Source organism: Xyrauchen texanus, chromosome 24 (assembly GCF_025860055.1).
Source record: "Xyrauchen texanus isolate HMW12.3.18 chromosome 24, RBS_HiC_50CHRs, whole genome shotgun sequence".
NCBI classification, from domain to species: domain Eukaryota; kingdom Metazoa; phylum Chordata; class Actinopteri; order Cypriniformes; family Catostomidae; genus Xyrauchen; species Xyrauchen texanus.
In genome coordinates this window covers 12,591,057-12,612,662 of record NC_068299.1, presented here as the reverse complement: position 1 = coordinate 12,612,662, position 21,606 = coordinate 12,591,057, and the positions used below count along the sequence as shown (strand labels likewise).

General features: G+C 37.5%; 1 protein-coding gene across 1 annotated transcript in view; it reads left to right on the top strand.

Annotated features, from left to right (window-relative positions):
* LOC127618298 (neurofilament medium polypeptide-like) overlaps positions 1-21,606 on the top strand; it is a 741,913-nt gene that overhangs the window by 172,075 nt on the left and 548,232 nt on the right. The window contains exon 2 of the mRNA XM_052090681.1: positions 6,154-6,183. The gene's annotated coding sequence lies outside the window, so the exon portion shown is untranslated. The remainder of the gene's footprint in view (positions 1-6,153; positions 6,184-21,606) is intronic.

Below are 21,606 nucleotides of genomic sequence, written 5' to 3'. Positions count from 1 at the left end.
TTTTCAGAGGATTTTGCAAGCTCATTTTCACATGGCTGAACATTTGAAAGATTTAATTCAGCGAACTTCAGGTTAACATGGACTAGCTCCATTTACATGCAGCCTAATCTATTAGTAATCTGAATGATAGCTCATTCCAAATGGAAAGCCTAGACTTAAGCACCTCAATTTAAAAAATAAATATCCGACAGAGTGCGATCTGAAATCTGAACACCAAATTGCTGTCAGTATACTTAAGTCACTTTGGATAAAAGCATCAACAAGACTAATTACAATACAGTGTGATGATTACTTCAATGTCATTCTGCCGTGTACTTGCACCAGTCTTTGTAGCATCTCCTCATTGTTTGTTGACTTCCACTGTGTTTTGGTGACTTTGTTAGCGTGTGTGTGTGTGTGTGTGTGTGTGTGTGCTTTCCCTTTACTGTGGTGTTTTTTCTGTCTGAGCAACATGTGCTACTTACCTAGGGTTGTGACAGGAAAGTGTGAGCAGCTTTTAGCTGCTGGTTAACAACCCTGAGTGCAAAAGGAATCACAGGAAAGATGTGATTGTGTGTGTGGAAGTGTGGGAACGGGTGAAGATGTCATCGCTGTGGAGTCGTTTTGCGTGTTGTTTTCTGAGACTAACTAATGACCAGCCCAATCTCTGTGTTGCAGTATTGTTAGATTTACGAGCTTAGCATGGGACCCACTGCTGTGTGTTCCAGCAGCCCTCATCAGCTCTCCAAGAGAGAGGAGGAAACTTTGACGTAGGGGTTTATGACCCGGTCAGAACAGGAAAACTAGATACTAGATACAAATAGAGCTTTGTCTTTGTGTCTTTTAAGCCTTGTGGTCTTAATAAAGGGGAACACCTAGAGCAGAGGTCCAGGATGACACAGGAAGTAGCACATGGTTGTCTTCCTGTCTACCAGGCAATGATGGGAAATGCTTGTTTGTTTACTTTTTTGGTGCTAATCCTCTTTCATTGTGTTGAGCAATGGTGATCCTCGAAGCTGGCGTATCGTTTTTTTGCACCCTTGCATTCAACACGGTAAACACATGAGTTTAAAGCAGGTGTGATACTCACACGGTGATACAACAATGTAGCCCACTAAGTACTACATTGTTGCCTGTGGGATGATTTTAGGGGGAAAAATGCTTAAAGCATTTACGTTGATTTTTAATCTACAACAGGGCAGATAAACGTTTTAATTTGCAGCATTTCATGAGTGTAAGCCAATAACTTGCATCATCTGTGGAATTTGTTTTTATTACGCACAACATTCAGCGCACATCAGCGAATGCCCTGCATGTCTTCACAACAGTCCCATGACAACCCATCCCACTGTGAAGTTTGTGCAAGTCTCTCACAGCAATAATGACAACATGGACTGGTAGAAGGATAAATATTAGAGGTAATAACATTTCAAATAATTCCAGAATTATGTTAACTATGCAGGTTTGTAATTTAAAGTACAAAGAGTTTATTTTTGTTAATGTTCGGTTCTAGACAGTTTATATAAGATAAAGCTATCCAGCCCAGACCAATAAGCATTTTTGATTTTTTTAAATATGTTTTCTTGGTTCTCTTTTATTTTTATTTTATTTTACCCAAATTTTGAATGAGGCCATGAAGTCTTTGCTCTGTCACGCCAAAATGAAACATATATATATATATAATATTTAAGAGCTAGTATATTAGGGCTGTCAATCGATTACAAATTTTAATCGAATTAATTACATGGTGTCCTGATTAATCGCATTTACAAATATTTGCTGAGAAAGCCCCTCATATAACAATTCAATATATAATGATGAAATAATTGTACATAGTTATCTTTAAATATTTAAAAAGTGTGTGTGTATATATATATATATATATATATATATATATATATATATATATATATATATATATATATATATATATATATATATTATAAATATAAATTATAAAATAAAAAATATTCAGATAATTAAAATGCATTACATTCTTGTAGCAGAAGAGTTCATCATTGATAAGACAAAACAAAAAGCGACTTTAGAATACAATGTATTGTTTACTTCCATATTATTGTTCATAAGTCAATCATTGGCACACAGTTCACAGCAATCCATTACACAAGTGAATTTGTCAATCAGTTGGGAGATTTATTATGAGGGCTTGTTTAAGGTCCTGTTTAAGGTCCCGTCAATGTACACCTGCGCCAGACATGCTTGTGTAGCGTCACGGGTGTGTTGTGTCATAACAATAAAATGTTTATGTCACTGTGTCAAGTTAAATTTAGTTTAATACTCTTGAGATCCCTTAGCTCGCATTTATGCTCCAAGTGTTTTGAACGCAAGAACGTAACGCATGTTGGTGTTGTTCTGCCTATATATATATATATATATATATATATATATATATATATATATATATATATATACACTGTATGTATACTGTCTGGCATGTATTTGCATTTTGGCCCTCATGACATTCCAATCTGGCCCTTGACCTAAAATGAGTTTGACACCCCTGATTTAAAAGATCTAGAGGTCATACATTATCAATATAACATGCTATGAATGGCTCAGTGCTTGGTTAACATAATTTTTTTGTGGTGTTCTCTGAATATATATACAGTACTCTAAATGATGCAGTAATCAATACAGAACAAAACCAGTAAAAATATACTTAAAACTTAAAGTTGTAAACTGTTCCATTCCCTGTGATTATAATAACAAAACCACTTTATAAAACAGATATGAATTTCAGTTGGATAACAAATACCAGTTATGGTCAATACAGTGTTCGAGCAAAATTCGAGCAAAATTAAGCAATAATCACACTTAAAATCGTGCTGTTGTAGTGAATATCATCATGGCGCTTTTTGAATTTGCTTAATGGAATAACATTTTATACATACATGTCAATAACAGAAATATCATGTCAGACAGTGAGCTAATGTGTTCTGTGATTAATACCTCTATCGAAAGAGCAGTATGGCTTCATTATGCCTCTGGTGTGGACTGTTTAAAGTTTGACTCTGGCAAGTTTCGACCTCAAGTTTCTGTCACTTTGGATCATGCTGCAGGTATCCAGTTCCATGGTACACTAGCTCCGAAGCTTTTTCTTTCGAAAGTGCACATATTTTCTTTCTCACTTTGCAGCAGCTGTTCTCCGTGTGTTATCCTGCTCCTTGTCTGATAATGGATTGTTAAGGAAAGTCCCCATTGGGGTCTGGGTAGCTCAGAAAGTTTTGATTCTGACTACCACCCCTGGAGTCATGAGTTCAATTCCAGGGCATGCTGAGTGACTCCAGCCAGGTCTCCTAAGCAACCAAATTGGCCCGGTTGCTAGGGAGGGTAGAGTCACATGGGGTAACCTCCTTGTGGTCGTGATTAAGGGTTCTCGCTCTCAATGGGGTGTGTGGTAAGTTGTGCATGGATCACGGAGAGTAGCATGAGCCTCCAGTGCTGTGAGTCTACGCAGTGTCATGTATAACGAGCCACGTGATAAGATGCACGGATTGACAGTCTCAGAAGCGGAGGTAACTGAGACTTGTCCTCTGCTACCCAAATTTAGGTGAGTAACCGCACCACCACAAGGACCTACTAGGGAGTGGCAATTGGGCATTTCAATTTGGGACAAAAGTGGATTAAAAATAAATAACCAAAAAAAGGAAAGTCCCCATCCATTTTGAAGATTTTTAATGCCTCCCTTGGAAGGAGTTTGCTGAGGGATTAGTCTTGTTGTCGATCTAGAGTTCTTCCCCGCACTCCCCCGAACTGGAGTGCGGGGAAGAAAGATCAAAAGATAGACTTGTATCACAAAGGAAATTAAACATTTAAGAAAGTAAAAATGAAAGAGCCCCTGTGGGTCATTATTCTCACTCCGATGTGAGTTGCCTTGGTGTCATTTTTGGGAAATCTCAGAGGCACACGTTCCATCATTAGGACCTATGTGTTTTGTGTTAAAACGATCATGTATCTCTGTGAACAGTGTAAAACTGATGTGCCTGTTGCCACTGCTCCCTATAATATATTCATGTTTTTTTCCTTGGTCCACGTGAATGTGGTTGATTGCATTATTGCAATTATTTAATTATTTACCTAATTACTTAATTTACATAGGATATATGAGTTATTGATCATGTACAGAGCTGGAGGCTTTTGAATTCAACACAGAAGTTTCTACTTAGAAGTGCTTTGAGAAGTCAAACTTAATGTGTTTAATTACTTCGTAGTTAGATACTGTTGGGTTAGTTAATATTTTCTGACAGGACCATAAGTAGATCATTTTATTGTGTTTGGCTTGTGCGTTTAATGATAATTTCTTACAGTTTAATAGAGAATATTAATAATTGAAGTCACCTCTTGGAATATATGAAGGCAAACAATGACAATTTTTCCACTTATATTAGAGAACTACAGTTATATTATTGTAGACAACCCCATGCTCTGTTTAGCAGAGAGTTAGACATTCTGACATCATGAATTATTTTGTCAATATTATCCAACGGGAACACTTTAAATCCAATTGTAATTAATATGCTTCTGTTTTGTTTTATTAATATATATATATATATATATATATATATATATATATATATATATATATATATATATATATATATATATATATATATATTTATTTATTTAATTTGTTTATTTATTTATACTTTTTGGGTACAGGTTTGGTGTCTTTCTTTTCACATTTCCTATTTTAATTTTTTAAAATTGTATTTATTATCACAATTGATCGTTAGTTACAGCTCTAAAATTAATACATCCTGGGATAATCTTGCTTCCGGATCAGAAGCTTTTCGGCTATATCCTTGTTTTTAAATAACAAAATATTTTTTCTTTGACTTGGTCAGTTTTGATCCACAACTACCCATATCCAGTAGTGATGTGATAGGGCATGCAAGATGGGAAAACAAATGTTTCTCTATGGCTGGGCGATATGGCCAAAAAAATTATTACAATATTTGTTTTCATATTGTCTGATATTGATATTTATAACAATGTACATTTCATACAATTAATGGGGTAGGAAATGCATTCCACATGTTTGTAAGACCACAAGAATGAATGTAAACATAACTTGTTTGTTTACATGTAAACCCCAGAGGGTAAGACACCTTTAAAGTATACTCCGTTTAGGGTTTAATCCTACATAAGGTATGTGACCTCTTTCAGATGAAATTTCGCCAATTTCATCATCTTCAGTGGATGTTTGACTCCACCGGATGGCTAGCTAGTGGCCTCCAAGCCTCATTACCTGTTTCCATGACAGCAGGGTTATGTAGCCACTAGCCTGCTAATACTTCCCTAACTGGCTAATTTCAAGATGATTCCGATAGCTAGCTGTGTGTATAACTTTGCCAAACTGCTTGTGTTTTTAGCGAGACATACTTGTTCTGATTGATCTTAAAACTTGATCTCAAGTTTATCATCGATATCGGGATTTTCTTTTTTTTTCAATTATAAATACCAATATCGCTTTATCACCCAGCTCTACGTTATACCTACCCTTTCGAACTTCACTTTTGTGCACGTGCAAACCCAAACTTTATTCCTTTACCTTTAGATGAACTGAGAAAGGGAAGACAGTGGCATGGCAACACACCGTTACCACACACTGTCACAAACTACACACTTAACAAGCATTTGTAAGGCTGATTGTCACACTTAAGAAAAGTGGAGTGGAATAGGGTTTTACACTGCCTGTTTTTAGCGCTCTTATCTGGCCAGCAGGAGCGATTTCTCAGACAGACCCCTGACCCTAAGCCGCCTGCTGAACTATTTCAGATCTGAAACACTGCATCAAAGAAACGGACGGGTCCCAGTGGCATCTGCTTAAACTCACCACTGCTGCTCTACGTGTTGCCCACTCAACTCTGACTGATGACATGCAGACTGGCAATTTAGCGCTCAATGGCGTTCATTTAGAAATGTAATGATAGTGTTATGCGGCACGGCTGCCAGCACATTGGTGCCTCAAACCGCTATTCAATGCAAACTTATGGCTTGGAGTGTACTTGACCTTCAGGTTGTACATCTCTGTTGGCTCTCATCTAAATGATAGTGCGCCATAGTATTTTGTGCTTTGAGCTAAAGTGCTTTTCGAAGGATTCTTGAATTCAGACACTCATGTAGTTTTTCTCTCTTTTGTTTCCTCTACAGCAAACTCGTCTCTGCTTGGGGGTGGAGGAGGTAAGTGTCTTGTTTTTTACAACATATTCATTATGACATCATGTATAGTATGTCTTAGATGTTTGGTGTTCAATGAGAAGCAATAATTGAATTTGTCATTAAATTTTTTTTTTTGTGGTTATCAACATTATGACACAAATGTTGTCGATTGAGCTGAACTTGTATTGAACCCAGAACATTTCTTTAATGATTCTTTGAGGACTTTTGAGGAACAATTATTTGGAAATAATAAATGATTTTTGCAAAATATTACTTATTACAACAGAACTCATAATGTGTGTCTTTAACAACACATTGCTATATCAATAACCATCCAGTAATTGCTCTGATTCAAGTCTCACAAGCCTTGAATAGACATGACACCGCAACAGTTTTTGAATCATTTCGACATGGATCTGATAAAATGAATGACTTGAGGTTCAGTAAGTTATTCACAAAAATATGCTGCTGATAATAGTCTTTCATTCAGTGAGAACGCTGTATAAAATCTGGCTACACTGGTCGCACTATGTTTCTTGAGGTAGATTCAAAAGTTCCACCTCAAATGAGTCGAAAAGAACTACTCCTTTAGTACATCTGTTTTGGATGGCTGCACAGCCGAAGCACATTTGTGTCAAATTGGCAGATGGAATCCGAGGTGTTCAACCATGTCTGGGGTTGGCCATGTGGGCGGTTGTTGAGCCTGATGGAACGACACTACACAGGCTTCTCATTTGAAAATATGTCTGCACATACGTTGACATGATTGGAGTAATTTTCCACGAAGCACAAGACATGACAGAAGGAGTAGAAAAGTGTTGGGGGGGATGGGATGAATCAACCCAATTACAACTGGAATTTTGATCCAGGGAACCCCTCACTTTACCAAGGAATCCAGTAATGAATGTGGGTCAGTCAGTTGCCCCCTTTTCACCCGACCCATTGTTTATCCATCTGTGCCATGGTGTTAGGGAGGGGCCCTCTCTCATGCCACATCGCAGGAGCCAACCACGCTTGATTGGGTCCCTTGTGAGGAAGTGATTAGCACTCATGATACACGATCCATCTCACATCACACTCTCCTTAGTATGGCCCTTATGTTATCTGATGTGTGCTAAAAGAGCCCCCCCCATGTTCATTGAAGAAGTGCCGCCTGCTCCAGAATTGATCCTTACCAGCTACTGTGACTGATCTCTGTGATTGGAGAAGTGGCAAAGAAAAAAACCCCAGCTTGATTAAGGGCAGAGGTTGCACGTCTGTGACAAAACTAAATGCAGCACTTGTCAGCGAATAAGTGTGACCCCACAACTTGGAGTGAAATTCTTGTTTGGCCTCGCACTTTATTGGCACCTTGTTGTGTCATCATGGTCCTTTTATTGATTTGTCATGATGCGTAATATCTCGAGGGCACTTCGGTTTCTTCATTATTTTATCTTAATTGACCTCTGCCTTTTGAAATTTGCATAATGGGTTATGCGACTACTTTTCCTGCCCATAAACAAACATTGCACGTCACAACAGTGTTTGTGTACAGCTTTTACTCTTGTTTTTGAGGACATATTTAAATATACGGAGTAATGCAATACAACGTTATTACATTGTTTAACAAGATTGTCATAGACTACATCTACGCTAAAGAGGACAGGTGATGTAATTACATTATTTTGTATGATCTTATGGCTTAAATTGCTAAATTCTGTAAACTATTTGAAATAGCATAGATTTGATATAGCATATATTATTATTTTTACATCTTGATTGAGAATCCCTAAACGTTCTTAAAAGATAACCACGACCTTCCAAAGTTAGTGAGTAGCTGGTCAAAAATCCCATTACTGAATAAAACAATGCACAAGATAAGAGGACAACAGTGTAAGTAAATCTAACAAAGTTGACAAATATAATAACTTAATGAGATCAGCTGCAGAGGACACTGGTGATTCTGTGTTTATCTCGAGTGTGACTGTCTGAAATTAATGTCCCAGTTAGATAGCAGGCTGGTCGGTGTTTGAGTCCAAAACATTGTTGCTTTGTCCACTGTCGCGTTTGTTTAGGTCCTTCTTACGGTCCCTGCACTCCCTTAAGTATTTTTCAATTTGTTTATGATTTCGTCAGTTGTCTGATTGAAGCCAGCATGCATCATTTCATGCTGGATCTTCTTGTATACTATGTAGACTATAGTTAATCTCTGATCTCCATAAAGGCAGTATTGCAAGTAGAGTGCTGGTTTCATCAGCATTACCTGAACGCTTTTGATGTCTGATAATTATTATTTTTTTTTTATTATTGTTTTTATAGAGTGAAGAAGTACTCTGCTGCAAACGGTAGCTACTGTTGTTGTTTGGGAAAAATCTGGTGACTAAACATTATCCCACCATCATAATCGGTACCTCTGTGGAGACCAGCAAGCTTTTGAGGCTGTGTCGAACCAGGTTTTTGGCCCCGGAATGGCCTTTTCTGCGGTGTAAATGTGCAGAAGAGTTCAACAATTGGAACCGGCCCAGGAACCCGCCCCCGAACCATGCCAATGAAAAAGGGCTAAGGGAGATTTTCCATTGGTAGGGTGTTGGTGCTGGAGCAAAAAACTTAATCTGAAAGCATTCCTTACATTTTTCATAGCAAAAAAGGCAGTCCATGGCCCCTAAAACCTGGTGGTGTCAAACCTGGAACTGTTAACATCAAAGCCCAGGGGCTGGATAATGTTTGAAGGTTATCATAACAATTTTAAGGGACATTTCACCCTAAAATGGAAAATAAGTCACTACTGATGTTCAGTAAATAACTTTCATTTTGGTGTTTTTATCAGACAAAACTGCCGTATGGATTCGGAAGACTTTCATGTTGTTCCAAACCTGTATAATGTTTTTTTCTTTTTCTATTTAACACAAAAGTAGATACGTATGTTAGACTCAAGTCACCATTTACATTGTATGAAAAAAAGATTAAATGTTACACTCTGTGGGAATTTTTATAAACCTGTAAAAGATCTGAAAGGAAACCTTACATCTGAAAGTGTTATTCTTTCAAATCCGTCAGCCCCCAAACAGAGCTTGCATCCTTGGTATAAAAGATCTTTTCTCGTTCAGCACCAAAGGGAGTTTAATCAAAGCCTTGTCTCCTCTAATTGCAATCCCATGATGCCAGTGCTAGAAAGCCAATTAACCCATAACAATAAGACACTTGGTGTAGTTAAATAAATAATAAATAATAATAATAAAAAGTAATGCAGTGTTAGCAACACAAGAAAGCACACAAGTTTAAGTCTGAAAACAGCAGGAAGCAATCATGCTACTTTGACATGGGACTCATGGGGAAGCATGGAGTATAATCTAGGGGTGGGAATCTAAAGGCACCTCACCAATCAATTCACTTGTGACTCCAACTTTGATTCTCAAAGGGATTCTCAAGTATTTTTTAAAGATTCTACATCTCAGTTTTCTAGCAGCATAGTAAGGGTACAAAACTTTGGTGTGTTCTGTTATCTCATTACCAAATTATGTTGAATGATTCTGCATAAAAGCAGTACTAAATTATTATTATAATAATAATTGGTATAATAAATACAGTGGGTATAGTAACCTTTTATCAGAGTCAGGTCTGCAGCTTTGTTCTATGTGCTGCTGCATATGTGTTCTCTGTGCTATCTTTGCCAGACTGGTCTAACAGTCAAATCAGAAATTGTAGGATGACTTCATCCTGAAATCAGTCTGTGCTTACTGAAATTCTAAACACTGTCCTAAGTGTCATTAGGCGTGTAAGCACGTGTGAGCACCGTTTTCTGGGTGTAATGTCCAGGGAGGGGAGCCAAAAGCGAGTTGTGAAGAGAGTTGTTTTTAATGGTTTAGGATTTAATACAGTGAACTATACCCCCTCCTCCCAACCCCTAAACCTAACTATCGGTGGATTTAAATATTTAATGTTAGAGGGAGAAATGCAACAACCAAATCGGGCTTGTCACGGAGTATGCAAACACGATTACTTTGTGGTTCAACGTAGGATCCAAACCCGGGGTCTCCCATGCTGCTGACACAACATGCTTCTGGTCATGCCACAGGGGAAGGTAAACATGCTTGAGTCGATGCAAAACATTTTGAAAGGAGATGGTGCTTGTCAGTGAGTCAGCATAATGTGGCTGGTACTAGGGTAACGACACTATTGGAAACAACAAGCCGACTTCTCCTTTGATCATGTAGTCTTTGCAGCGTAGCACACTGCATGACACTGATCTGTGATATATAGTCCTACATATTCTTTTTAATCACCATTCTTATAAATAATTCCTTTAAATTTCAATCTTTGTTGATAGATCCAGAATTAAGAAAGAATTGCAATGCATCAGTGAATCGATACCCCCACCCCTATCGTTATATGATAAAATTGGATATAACTTCAAAACCAGTCTGCCATGAGCAAAACACATTCTATGATGAAAACTCATTCTATCATTCTAGCATGATGAAGGACTGATCTTGGATAGCAAGAGATGTTTGTCTTTTATTGTCAGGAGACTTCAATCAAAGGCAACCATTTGCCCTAAATCCCACACCCCCCAATCCCTCTCTCCGGTTTCACTCCAAACAAAGCTCTTCATTTCTCTCTCACTCTGTCTGGTTTAAAAAAAAAATTGTGTCTGTCCTGGGTGGCTTTATCTCTTGACCCTACAATATCACCAATTGTAGATACACAAACCTGTTTTCTTTTCTCCCCCTTTCTCTACCTCCTATCGTTTATCGAGTTGAGGACCTCGTTCTGTGACAAGTTCATCTCAGCTGGCTCCTCTTAAGAAAGACAAGGTTTTCTATTATCTTTAGAAGGTTTTCCCTGCTTTTGTTTTGCTTTCTAATGATCTAAGGTCTGGCAGAAAAAAATACTCTCTAATGTAAATAAAAGAGAAAGTTTCTACTGTATAAGGCTTTGAACTTTGGGCAAAAGGTCATGGTCGTTTAGTTGTTCTTGTAAACTGTTTTGACATTTTAAGCTTTCGTAAACCAGCATTCCATCCAGTTTTAGAATCTCAAGGGGTTCCATAGCTGTGGTCGAGTGGTTTCCTGTTGTTAAACCTCAAACACAACACTCAACAATCCCAATCCAAACATAAATTGGTGTGGTCAGCAAAGCACACTGTTTAGTTCCATTGCAACTGTATGTAAATCTCAATTTCGTTTTTAAAAGTGCACAAGAAATTCTTGTATTTTTCTTCATCTAAATTTTCTCTGACAAACTCTAAGTGCCTATTAACAAGCCTGGTCAATAAGTGTTTTCAAGTAGAAAATGTGTTAAATTATATTTATGGGATTGTATTTTGCAATGCTACAAACTTACCGTTTTCGATATTGAACACATCTTGGAATTAAAGGAGTGTGTGCTTGGGAAAATGTCTTTCTGTCTGGTAAATAGCAGTCAACTACACAATGGATAGCAATAACTTTGTTTCCTTCTTAGTAAATGAGGCAGCCCAGAGATGTATCTGATTATATAAACTGTTTGGGGTTGTTTAGTTGGCTGGGTGTTGATAGAGGCCTGATAGGCTACAGCTAGTATAAATAAGTCTTCCTCATTTGCCTCTCAATCTTCCTGTCCTAGGCTGTTTTTGGCCTAGAGCATAACCCATTTGTTTTTCCTTGGCATAGTAGCTTCTAATATGCAGAGAACTTTGATGTCCTTAATCAGAATGGAAATTGATTTGTTAACTGTAACGATTCCACCTGTTTTGCGCTGGGATTTGAATAGACCACCCAGACAAATTACAGTATTTTAGGTGTGGCTTCCTCGTAAAGTTGTGTAGGACAAATAAAATTAGAATGAAATGTATTGAAATGCAACATTTCTGTGGGATTTTTTTCCCACCTCCATTCGAATATCATGGCATCATTTCATACCTTTGTACACATATTCCTCATATCAGGGTTCTCTCTTCCCTCCATCAAAGACATTTACAAAAAACACTGTATCCGCAAAGCAACCAGCATTGTGGACGACCCTACACACCCCTCACACAAACTCTTTACCCTCCTGCCGTCTGGCAAGAGGTACCAAAGCATTCGGGCCCTCATGGCCAGACTGTGTAACAGCTTCTTCCCCCAAGCCATCAGACTCCTCAATACTCAGAGACTGGTTTGACACACACACACACACACACACACACACACACACACACACACACACGTGTCCTGAGTTGCACTTTAATTATTGTCACTTATAACTGTCTGCTACCTCAATAACTGCTATGTGCATAGAACACTATCTCATAGTATGTTATGTTTACGTTTTTAGAAACTGTTATCTTTTTGCACTACTGTGTACTGGTCGGCGCTGCACTGTGTCTATTGTCCTGTTCATTGTCAGTAATTTGTTGTACTGTCCCGTACTTTTTGCACATGTTTGCACGTGCACTTTATATAGGTATATATAGGTATTTTATATAGGTATTTTATTTTGTTGTGTTGTCTCATGTGGTCCTGTGTTGGTCCTTTGTTGTTTTTATGTAGCACCATGGTCCTGAAGGAACGTTGTCTCGTTTTGCTGTGTACTGTACTAACTGTATATGGTTGAAACGACAATAAAAACCACTTGACTTGACTTGACTTGACTTACAGTCATAGAAAACTTGAGAGATTTTCAGGCCTGGAAAATTGGATTTTCAGGCCTTTATTGCATCCCGATGCAATAAAGATCTTTCTAATTTGTCTCGCGTCTCAATGGCAAAATCTATTTTTTTTGTCCTAATGGGGACAATTGTACATATTTGCTTAAATATAGGCTTTTAATTCTAATGATCAGGAACTTAAAAAAAGAAAGAAAAGAAAATCAGGCCCAGCGAACTCTATAACTGATTTGTAGAAAATCTCAGAAAAGTTATTGAAATTTTTTGGTCTGTTTTGAACTCCGATACAGTATATGTACTTGACCAGACCATGTATCTACCATTCATACCCAACTTCAAATATCTAAAAAAAAAAATATGTACATGAGGTCAGAGGTCAGACCCAGGAGTTGAATGAAATATGCAAAGTCTATTCATCTATCTTTTGCCCAATATGCATATGTCCGTTTTATGTTCCAGTAAAGTTCCAAATTATTCTTGCTGGAATAAGGGCAAGTCATGTTCCGTATTTGAATTGTGTCTCTTTATTCTGAGTTGAGGAGCAGTAGGTCGCTCGACCTTGCAAAAAGCAATTAAGACCGTGTGTGTTGCCAGCAACATCCATTAGCCTGCAGGCATTAATCGCTTTTCCAAGAACACGGCCATTGAATAGCTTTTTAAATTGCTTTTTCACACTTTGAAACAACCTAATGATACCTGATGGTTTGCACATGTGTCATGCTAGAATTATGTATGCATACTCGTGAATGTTTATGTTTTGCAAAATGGCTATTGGGGTTTTGTTTTACTCATGCTATTGTGCTTCCTTGCATTTCTGAACAGAGCCCATTCTAGCTGTTCAAGCGTAATGCATCTGATTCTTCTTTGTTTCAAAGCTTGTGTTTTTACACTACAATGCCAACTGATGGGTTTGGCTTTAGACTGATTTTAGAACATTTATTACGGCTGCAATCCAGTGCACAGTTTATTCATTCTTTTCTCTCAAATCTTCCATGCTTTCAACCCCTTTCCTGGTCACCCTCAATATAAATTTTGTAATTGAAGACAGTTCAGAATGTATACACACCCTGCTAAACACTATTCTCAGTTCAACTTAGGCTGTTACTCAAAATGTTTTCTTATGTTTTCTTATGTTCTCGTGGACTTTTTGACGTCATTATCCACTGCCGAAGTTCTATTCCTATACTCGAACGCAAGTACAGAGAATGCATAAAATAACCCTGACGTGTTCTTGATCAGGGAGAATATCGAGAATGCATCAGATGGTGAATTGTGCACAAGAACCCATTTGAAGTCCCATAATTCATAACAGTACAAAGGACATTTATAGTGTTTCCCCTCAAGAGTTTCCCGCTGTAAGCTTGCGTAAGTCTGACGGCTCACGAGAAGTCAGTTCTCTCCATTCTTAGCGTGGAGAAACACCTTTTATTTCAAGTCTGCACTGTTTAGTAGCTCATAAACCATCAATGTTTATGAACATTGTTTAATTGGTGCACATGCTATGAGGCAGCTCTCATCCATGTTGTGCTCACTGCACTGGAACAAAAGCATCACACCTGCCACTGAAGCTGGGTCCACATTCATCCCCCAATTAAAGCCAGCGATGATGCAAAACCCATCCTTTTATCCCTCCACATGCAGTTGTCAAAAGGCGAAAGGCAGCACATGGATACCTATAATGGATCTCAACAAGGCCATTTTACTCTTTTATAGATATGCTTACTACACTAGTGCATGAATATGTGTTATTTGAGTGTATTACCCAGTCCCTCGCTGTGTGCTTGTTCTCAGATCTTTGTAGGAGGGAGCCTGAAATAGGCTCTGCTATCACACTCTGGCCCAATCAGCATTGATGGATGGACTAATTGATGGAATATGATCACACCATCAGTTTTTGGGATAGTTCAGAGAGCTGCATGTAGATGTGGTGGTATTTTATGCTGTCACGTTGTTAAAAGACTTTTAGGGTTAGGACCTTCAAGACATACTTAAGTTTATGTCAATGGTGATGAGGAGTTTATGGGAACTGGTACAGTACATTTTAAGTAAATTTGTTACTGTAACTTATCATATTTCTTTCTTTCTTTGTCATAACACAACACCATGTATAGCATGGTGTAGCATAACATACCACAATGTACCATAGATGGTAACTACCATATGTGTTGAGTAATATCTCATACTGTCATGGTTGAAGTGATTGTCCTTCTCTTACTGCTCAATTATGAACAGACTCTCTTCAAAAAAAGATATCTCAAAAAAGAAAAAAAAAACTATTTAAAACAATAATAAGCAAACTAGATTTTAAAATGTTCTTAAGAAAATGCCGATGTCGCCATAATGTTAGGGTATTGTGGTAGATTGCCAGGGCATTGCTATATATTTACTAGAGTGTTCTTCTGGGTGTTCCCTAGATATGGCAGTAAAGTAGTAGATATCAGATAAAGCAGTCTCCATTATTTCAAAGCTTCATAAAGAAAACATTAATGCAGGGTGATGGACAAGGTGACAGGTCTACTGCCACATCTCTGTAAAGTATGTAGATTCTGACGCTGATGGTGCATTTCAATCTTATTTTAGCAGGGTAATTTTTTTTTTTTTTTCTTAAAAATGTAAATAATTTAATATACATTTATATAATTTCAGTTTGAGTGATTTAATTTTTTTTTATCATTTATTTTGCTGTTGGAGAAATTGAGAATAAATATATATTTGCTATGGTCACCCATTTACTGCTATAGATGTTTTCCCATCTACATGTATTTAACTTTCATGTTCCAAACCCAGTGAAAACGGTTTGCTGCCTTATGTTGAAATCAGATCTTTTAGACTATGATCTATCTTGTGACGGACAGGTTTTGCTCAACTTTGCTCCCATTCAGAGACAACTGGATATATTTGGCTGAAAAAAAAAAAAGCAAATCAAAAACAATTCCAGAAAACAAACAAACACACACACACACACACACACACACACACACACACACACACACACACACACACACACACACACACACACACACACACACACACCTGTATTAAAAATAATTTAATTTAGAAAAATTCTTCCAGTAAACACCAGAACAAACTTCTTCATTCCTATGGGAATAACCCTGTTGGGGCTTTTAAATGCTTTCCCCTTCACACATTCTAACACTTAACAACAGCAAGCTGGGAAATTATGATCATTGTAATGTTTGTGGAAGGACTGAGTCATCTGTTTGATATACACTGCATTTTTTTGTCTTTCCATACCCCATGTGTGGTTCTCGTCTTATTTCCGATGTTTGCATTTTCATTTCACACTCTCGCTGTGCAAATGTGTATTTGTTTTAAAATTTGTTAAACTTATTATTTGCTTTATGCTACTTGAAACCTCCAGCATACCAAAATAAAACTGCCACTGCTTTCTATCATTTTATCTGCTTGGGAAAGAAATGCTCTCCAGGGAATTTTTACCTCCTATTTGACCCATGAAAACAAATTATTTGTGGAGGAGATCCACATGACTCCAGGTAGCAAATTCGCAGAGATAGTTTTTTACAATGTCATAAAATACAGTTTTGGTCTGCAAAGTAGTGATTTATCTTCTCTCAATGATACACCACAAAATTGGCGTTTTGAAGCAAGCACACCATCCCCCCCTCCCCTTCCACGTCTTTCTGGGTCAATCGCTGAGATTTCAGACAAAGCCGAACATTCCCTTTCTGAATGTCACTTTGGATTTGGATCTGGAAAGCCCCTTGTTTGGTGCTGTGGTCATCGAGTCTCGCTGACTTTGCCCATTGGGATTCATTCTTGTTTGGGAGGATGAGTTGTCCTGTCAGTTTACTCATTGGTCAGTTTTTGGGTCCCTCTGGGCTGCAGACAAAATTAGACCTGACAGTTGTTGGAGATGTGAGGAACAGTCCCCACTAGAGCACCATAGTCCAACCAACAAACCACTTCAAAGACCTAGCGTGCAAGTCGCCTATAATTCCTTTAATGCTGTGTGGATCTGTCAAATCGATAGCCACTTTTAACATGTTTTGAAAATGGACCTGTTTAAAAAAAAAAAAAACGGCCCAATCAGAATGAATTATATTAGAGTTTCTATCACTCCAGAAATGGTTATTCTAAATTCCTATTTGGGGAGGGCTAGTTTTCACTAAAGAGTGTTGGTAAATTTGTGTTTCAAAGACGTTTTCTTGCACTTCTTCGGTAAAAATTAAGTAGCAAATTACCTTTACTTTTTCTTGGGCTGATTTAGGGTTCATCTGAGAAATGTAATTCCTCTTGTGTTGAAGCATTAGCTATTATTCCTTAAATATTTTGTTAAAATTACTTAATCTCATATAAGTCTTGTTTATTTCAACAGGATGTACGATGCATGCATCCTTATGTTAATAATTTTAACTCATTGTTTAGAAACTAATCCCATCCAAATTGTGCTTAAGTGAAATGCAACAAAAGAGATGCAGATTTTTTCAATTTTCTTCATTATGAATATTATTCATTTCAATGTATCTTCACCTGGAATTAATTTAACTCTTTCCCTAGTGAGGCTAATAGGTGGCTAAATAGATAAGCTCAATCTGATATGTGCCCATATACTCACGGAGCATTTTTGCGATCTTTATCTCTGAGATGAACATTAGCCGTCTGGTGTGCAGAGCATTAACTCAAGCATGGGATTAAACAGATTTACGACATAAAGAGATTAGGTTCAGTGCTATTAGCTTTTAATGGGCTAGAGTTAGCCACAGAGTATGTAGGGGGAAAGTTGGATACTTTCTCGGAAGTGAACCGATTCAAAAGGTTTTAGTAATTACTGTCTATTAATTCAATTTTAAATGAAATTGACTAAATACAATTCTCTGTGGATTATCTGCGCAGGCAGGAGCCTGGAATCAGTGCAGGGGTGTGTCTTAATGACAACAGTATTAAAGAAAACATTAGCATTTACCAAAACCCACAAACTAATCTTATAAAATGTCAGTGTCCGTAGGAAGTAATTAGTTCTGACTGTGTAAAAATCTTTTTGTATAACTCTGTTTGAACATCTGTTTACTTGGACAAACAACACCAAAACAGTGTCTAAACTCAAAGCGTCTTATTTGTCAGTTCTCTTATAATTAGAGTCTTTATACTTTCACAATGCCAAACTTGTCTGAAAAACAAATTATAACTACCTAGAGCAAGACCCAAAGAGACATATTATCCAAGGCATTGACCTTTGTTATTTACAGTATGTAGACTGACTCACAGTAAAAGTGTGTCTTTTCTCTAAATGGGCATACTGTTTCAAGCATCTGTTTTTCCTCTCTGTTGTCTTCCATGATCTTTGCAGGAAGAAGGAAATGCATAAGGGGATTAAAAACAAAGTTCCTTTAAGGCAAGTCAGTTCATTTAGCAGCCATTTTGGTAAAACTTTAGGCAGATATTTCCAGTAATACAAGGACATCTCCTATGTGTCTGAATCGGGAAAGACTAAAATTCCTTTCCAATAACATATTTTTAATCAGGAATAAAATAGGATTGCAAAGCTGCCTTGCAGAGGCAAAGATAACTAGACATTTTGTCCAAATGTAATTTTGACTGAAATTGGGTATCTTAAGCCTCTTGAAGCAAACAGTTACTGTTGCTGTATCGTGCAGTTCTGTACAAATCCGGGCTTGTTGACATGGTTACAGTTTCTTTTTTCATCATGGGGCAACAAAATTAGGAAAATGATGAACTGACTGAGCAAGTCACCAATCATGAGTCACCACATCACTAAAGCGGTTCCACAAGGACAGTTCTCTGTCCTGAGTACGTTTAGCAAACTGCTGAAATTCTTGTGGGAAATGGTTTGTTTCCATACCACACCAGACCCTTGATCTAATGGAAATGCTACTGGTACAATTAGTTACTGTGCTCAGAACCGTTCGGCCCGATGATGGAAAAATACTTTTAGACTATGATCTTTCCTGCGAAAGATAGGTTTGTCTCAACTATGCTCAGATTCAGAGGAAACAAAGTATTAAAATAGCAGTACAATAACAACTAAAAGCCACACTAAAAGTAATTTTGAAGCCATTTTTTTCTCAGTTTCAGTATTGTAGCTACTGCGCTTTGCCTATGCCAGGTAAAATGATGTTATATATTGTGCTTCTTAACCCAAAATAACGCAAAGCAAGCTATTTTTGAGGCTGATTCACATAATGCACATGAGTGTTATAGATTAATCATACAGGTGATTGGCTTTTCTTTTTGCTGTAAAGCAGGACTTCAATCCCCCCACAGTAAACTGAGATTGGGGATTAGGGGTGTTGGGAAGTGAGGTGGGGTTGTGGTAGCAGTATTGTGCTGTGTGACAGCTCCTTGACACATCTGATGAGCAGACCCTGAACGGGTGTCATGCCCTTTAGCCAAACTGTAACCGACTGTCAGCCTTTCGGTGTCTCTCAGGAGACTGTGCTAGTTAGTGCAATCTTTCAGGTTGCACTCTCGCCAACACACGCCATGTTTCTGCCGAGGGATGGGGGGAAGCTCCAGAGAGAAGCTGTCATCTTTTTTCACTCTCTTTCTGTATCTCTCTCCTCTATTACCGGAGCGAGAGAGGGTATCGTTCCTTCTGGAAATTCAGCTGGTGAAAGCTGCCCCAGAGAATGCTGCATCTGTCTAGATAGTGTCACTCAAGCAAAACAGAGACAGCTCCCAAGGGCCAGAATGCATTCATTTATGCTGTTAACCCCACGATACCTTCAGCTCTCCAGTCTGGGGCCATCACATTACACACAGACACACTCAAACGCATGCATATACACGTACGTTCACATACTACGTGCCTGTGTTGCCTCCGAGGAACTTTGCAGAGATATGATAGGTGACTCGGAGGATGTAACATTGAACCAGGAGTCGCACATTTTGTTGTTTTAGTTTGTGGGGTGGGGAAATATCTGCACTCTACTGATCATGATCATTCCCAATATTCCAGTTTAATCTTTTTCACATAACACAACTTCATTATAGTGAATACACTTTCACCACTGTGAGTAAATAGAGTATCCTGTGACACCAGGGAAGCTCAGGGAGGAAAGGTTTAGGTGCACAAAGAGAGACATAATTAAATGAGAAAGTGAGAAGAAGAAGAGGCAGGGAATGCAAGACATGGAAGAATGAGATAAGACTGGAAGAGTCTGTGAATGGGACAAGGAAGTTGGTTATAACAATGTGAAGTGCTAAGCTGCGAATGGGCCCACGTTTCCAATGACTTGAGTATTCTACTCCTAATATCCTACTCAGTTTTACATGTCCTACTCCTAGTTTTAAGAACTTTAACATCGAAAGTAATCATGGGTAAAAAATAAAATAAGATACAAATTAATATATATATATATATATATATATATATATATATATATATATATATATATATATATATATATATATATATATATATAGTGAGCTCTTCATTCTTTTGAGTCAGTGAATAGGTCAGAACTGTTCACAAAGCTGAATGATTCATTAAGGAATTCAATAAAAATTATTAACAAAAAAGTCTGTTTCCATGAGACCCAAATGACTGGAAAGGTTGTGGAAAAGTCAAGGAAAATAATTTAATTGGTCAAAAATGGTGGGAATCCTCTTAATCCAATCTAACCAATTATTGTGAGCATTATTTGAACAATCCTGATATTGTTTCTTAAAATCCCAAGATAGATCTCTTACTACTACTTTAAAATTTAATTCATTTTTCGATGTGTTGATTTATTAGATTTGTTAAATAAATAGCAATTGAATATTGTGTAGTTTGACCCCGATTTGTTTTATATTTTTATTTAATTGAGAGACAATTTTCATATGTAATCACATGAGACATTATAACTGAAATATACCCAAATTATCAGTATCGAATCCAATCGGAACAGTATATTTACATGCATTCATCTGATAGATGATGTTATCCAAATCACTTATTTTGCATTCAAAATTTCTCTGGGAATTGAACCTATAACTTTGGCATTGCTTGTGACATGTTCTACCAGTTAAACAACAGAAATATAGCCTAGTCCTATTCCAGCAAAAGCATGACAACCTGTTGGTGGAAAAGGGATAGAATACAGCTGCCAAACAGGGGAAGGAATTTTGTTATAAGGCTGTGAAGTAGTAAGCTCACAGTGGTGGATGTTATCTTAGGCAGAGTGGGTGAAAAAGTGGGCCCAAGAAGCAGATTTGTTGAAGAATGAGGTGGTGAGGGTTAATGAGGAGGAGTGAGATGGCAGTTTTTGGGAGGTGAATGGATTTATGAGCCAAAGAAGAGATATTAGCAAGGGAAAGATTTCCTTCAACAATACTATCTTCACCTCTTAGTCCTAATTGGCTTTTATCTCTCAGTATCTGTAAACAGTCCGCTGTGTGAACTGTAGAATGGAGAAAGACATTGGGAGAGCGCTCCGTGAAATATTCTCTATAAAGGAGATTTATTTTAATTACAGTTCCAGAGTGGCTGTTTTAATTTGTCAGTCACCAGGAATCTTATCATTCAAACCATTAATGGTCTTCAAATGGTGTCTGGATCCTAATGGCCAATCAAAACACAAAGCCAGTTTCTCTTCATATTTCTCAGCACAGAGTAAATAAAGTCCTTTTTGACCATTCTTTTTTTTTATTTTCTCAAGAGAATAAAGCTGATACAAAGTCCAGTTTTAAAGGGAAAAATGAGATTAATATGGATTTATTAAGACAGGGTTCTCTGGTCCTCAGTCTGCTGCAGTATGCATTCATAGAACCAGTAATTAATTGGTAAAATAATAATGACATTTCTAATGCTGGATAAGATGCGTTTCTTTCACAGTGAATTTTCTTTTCATGCATGC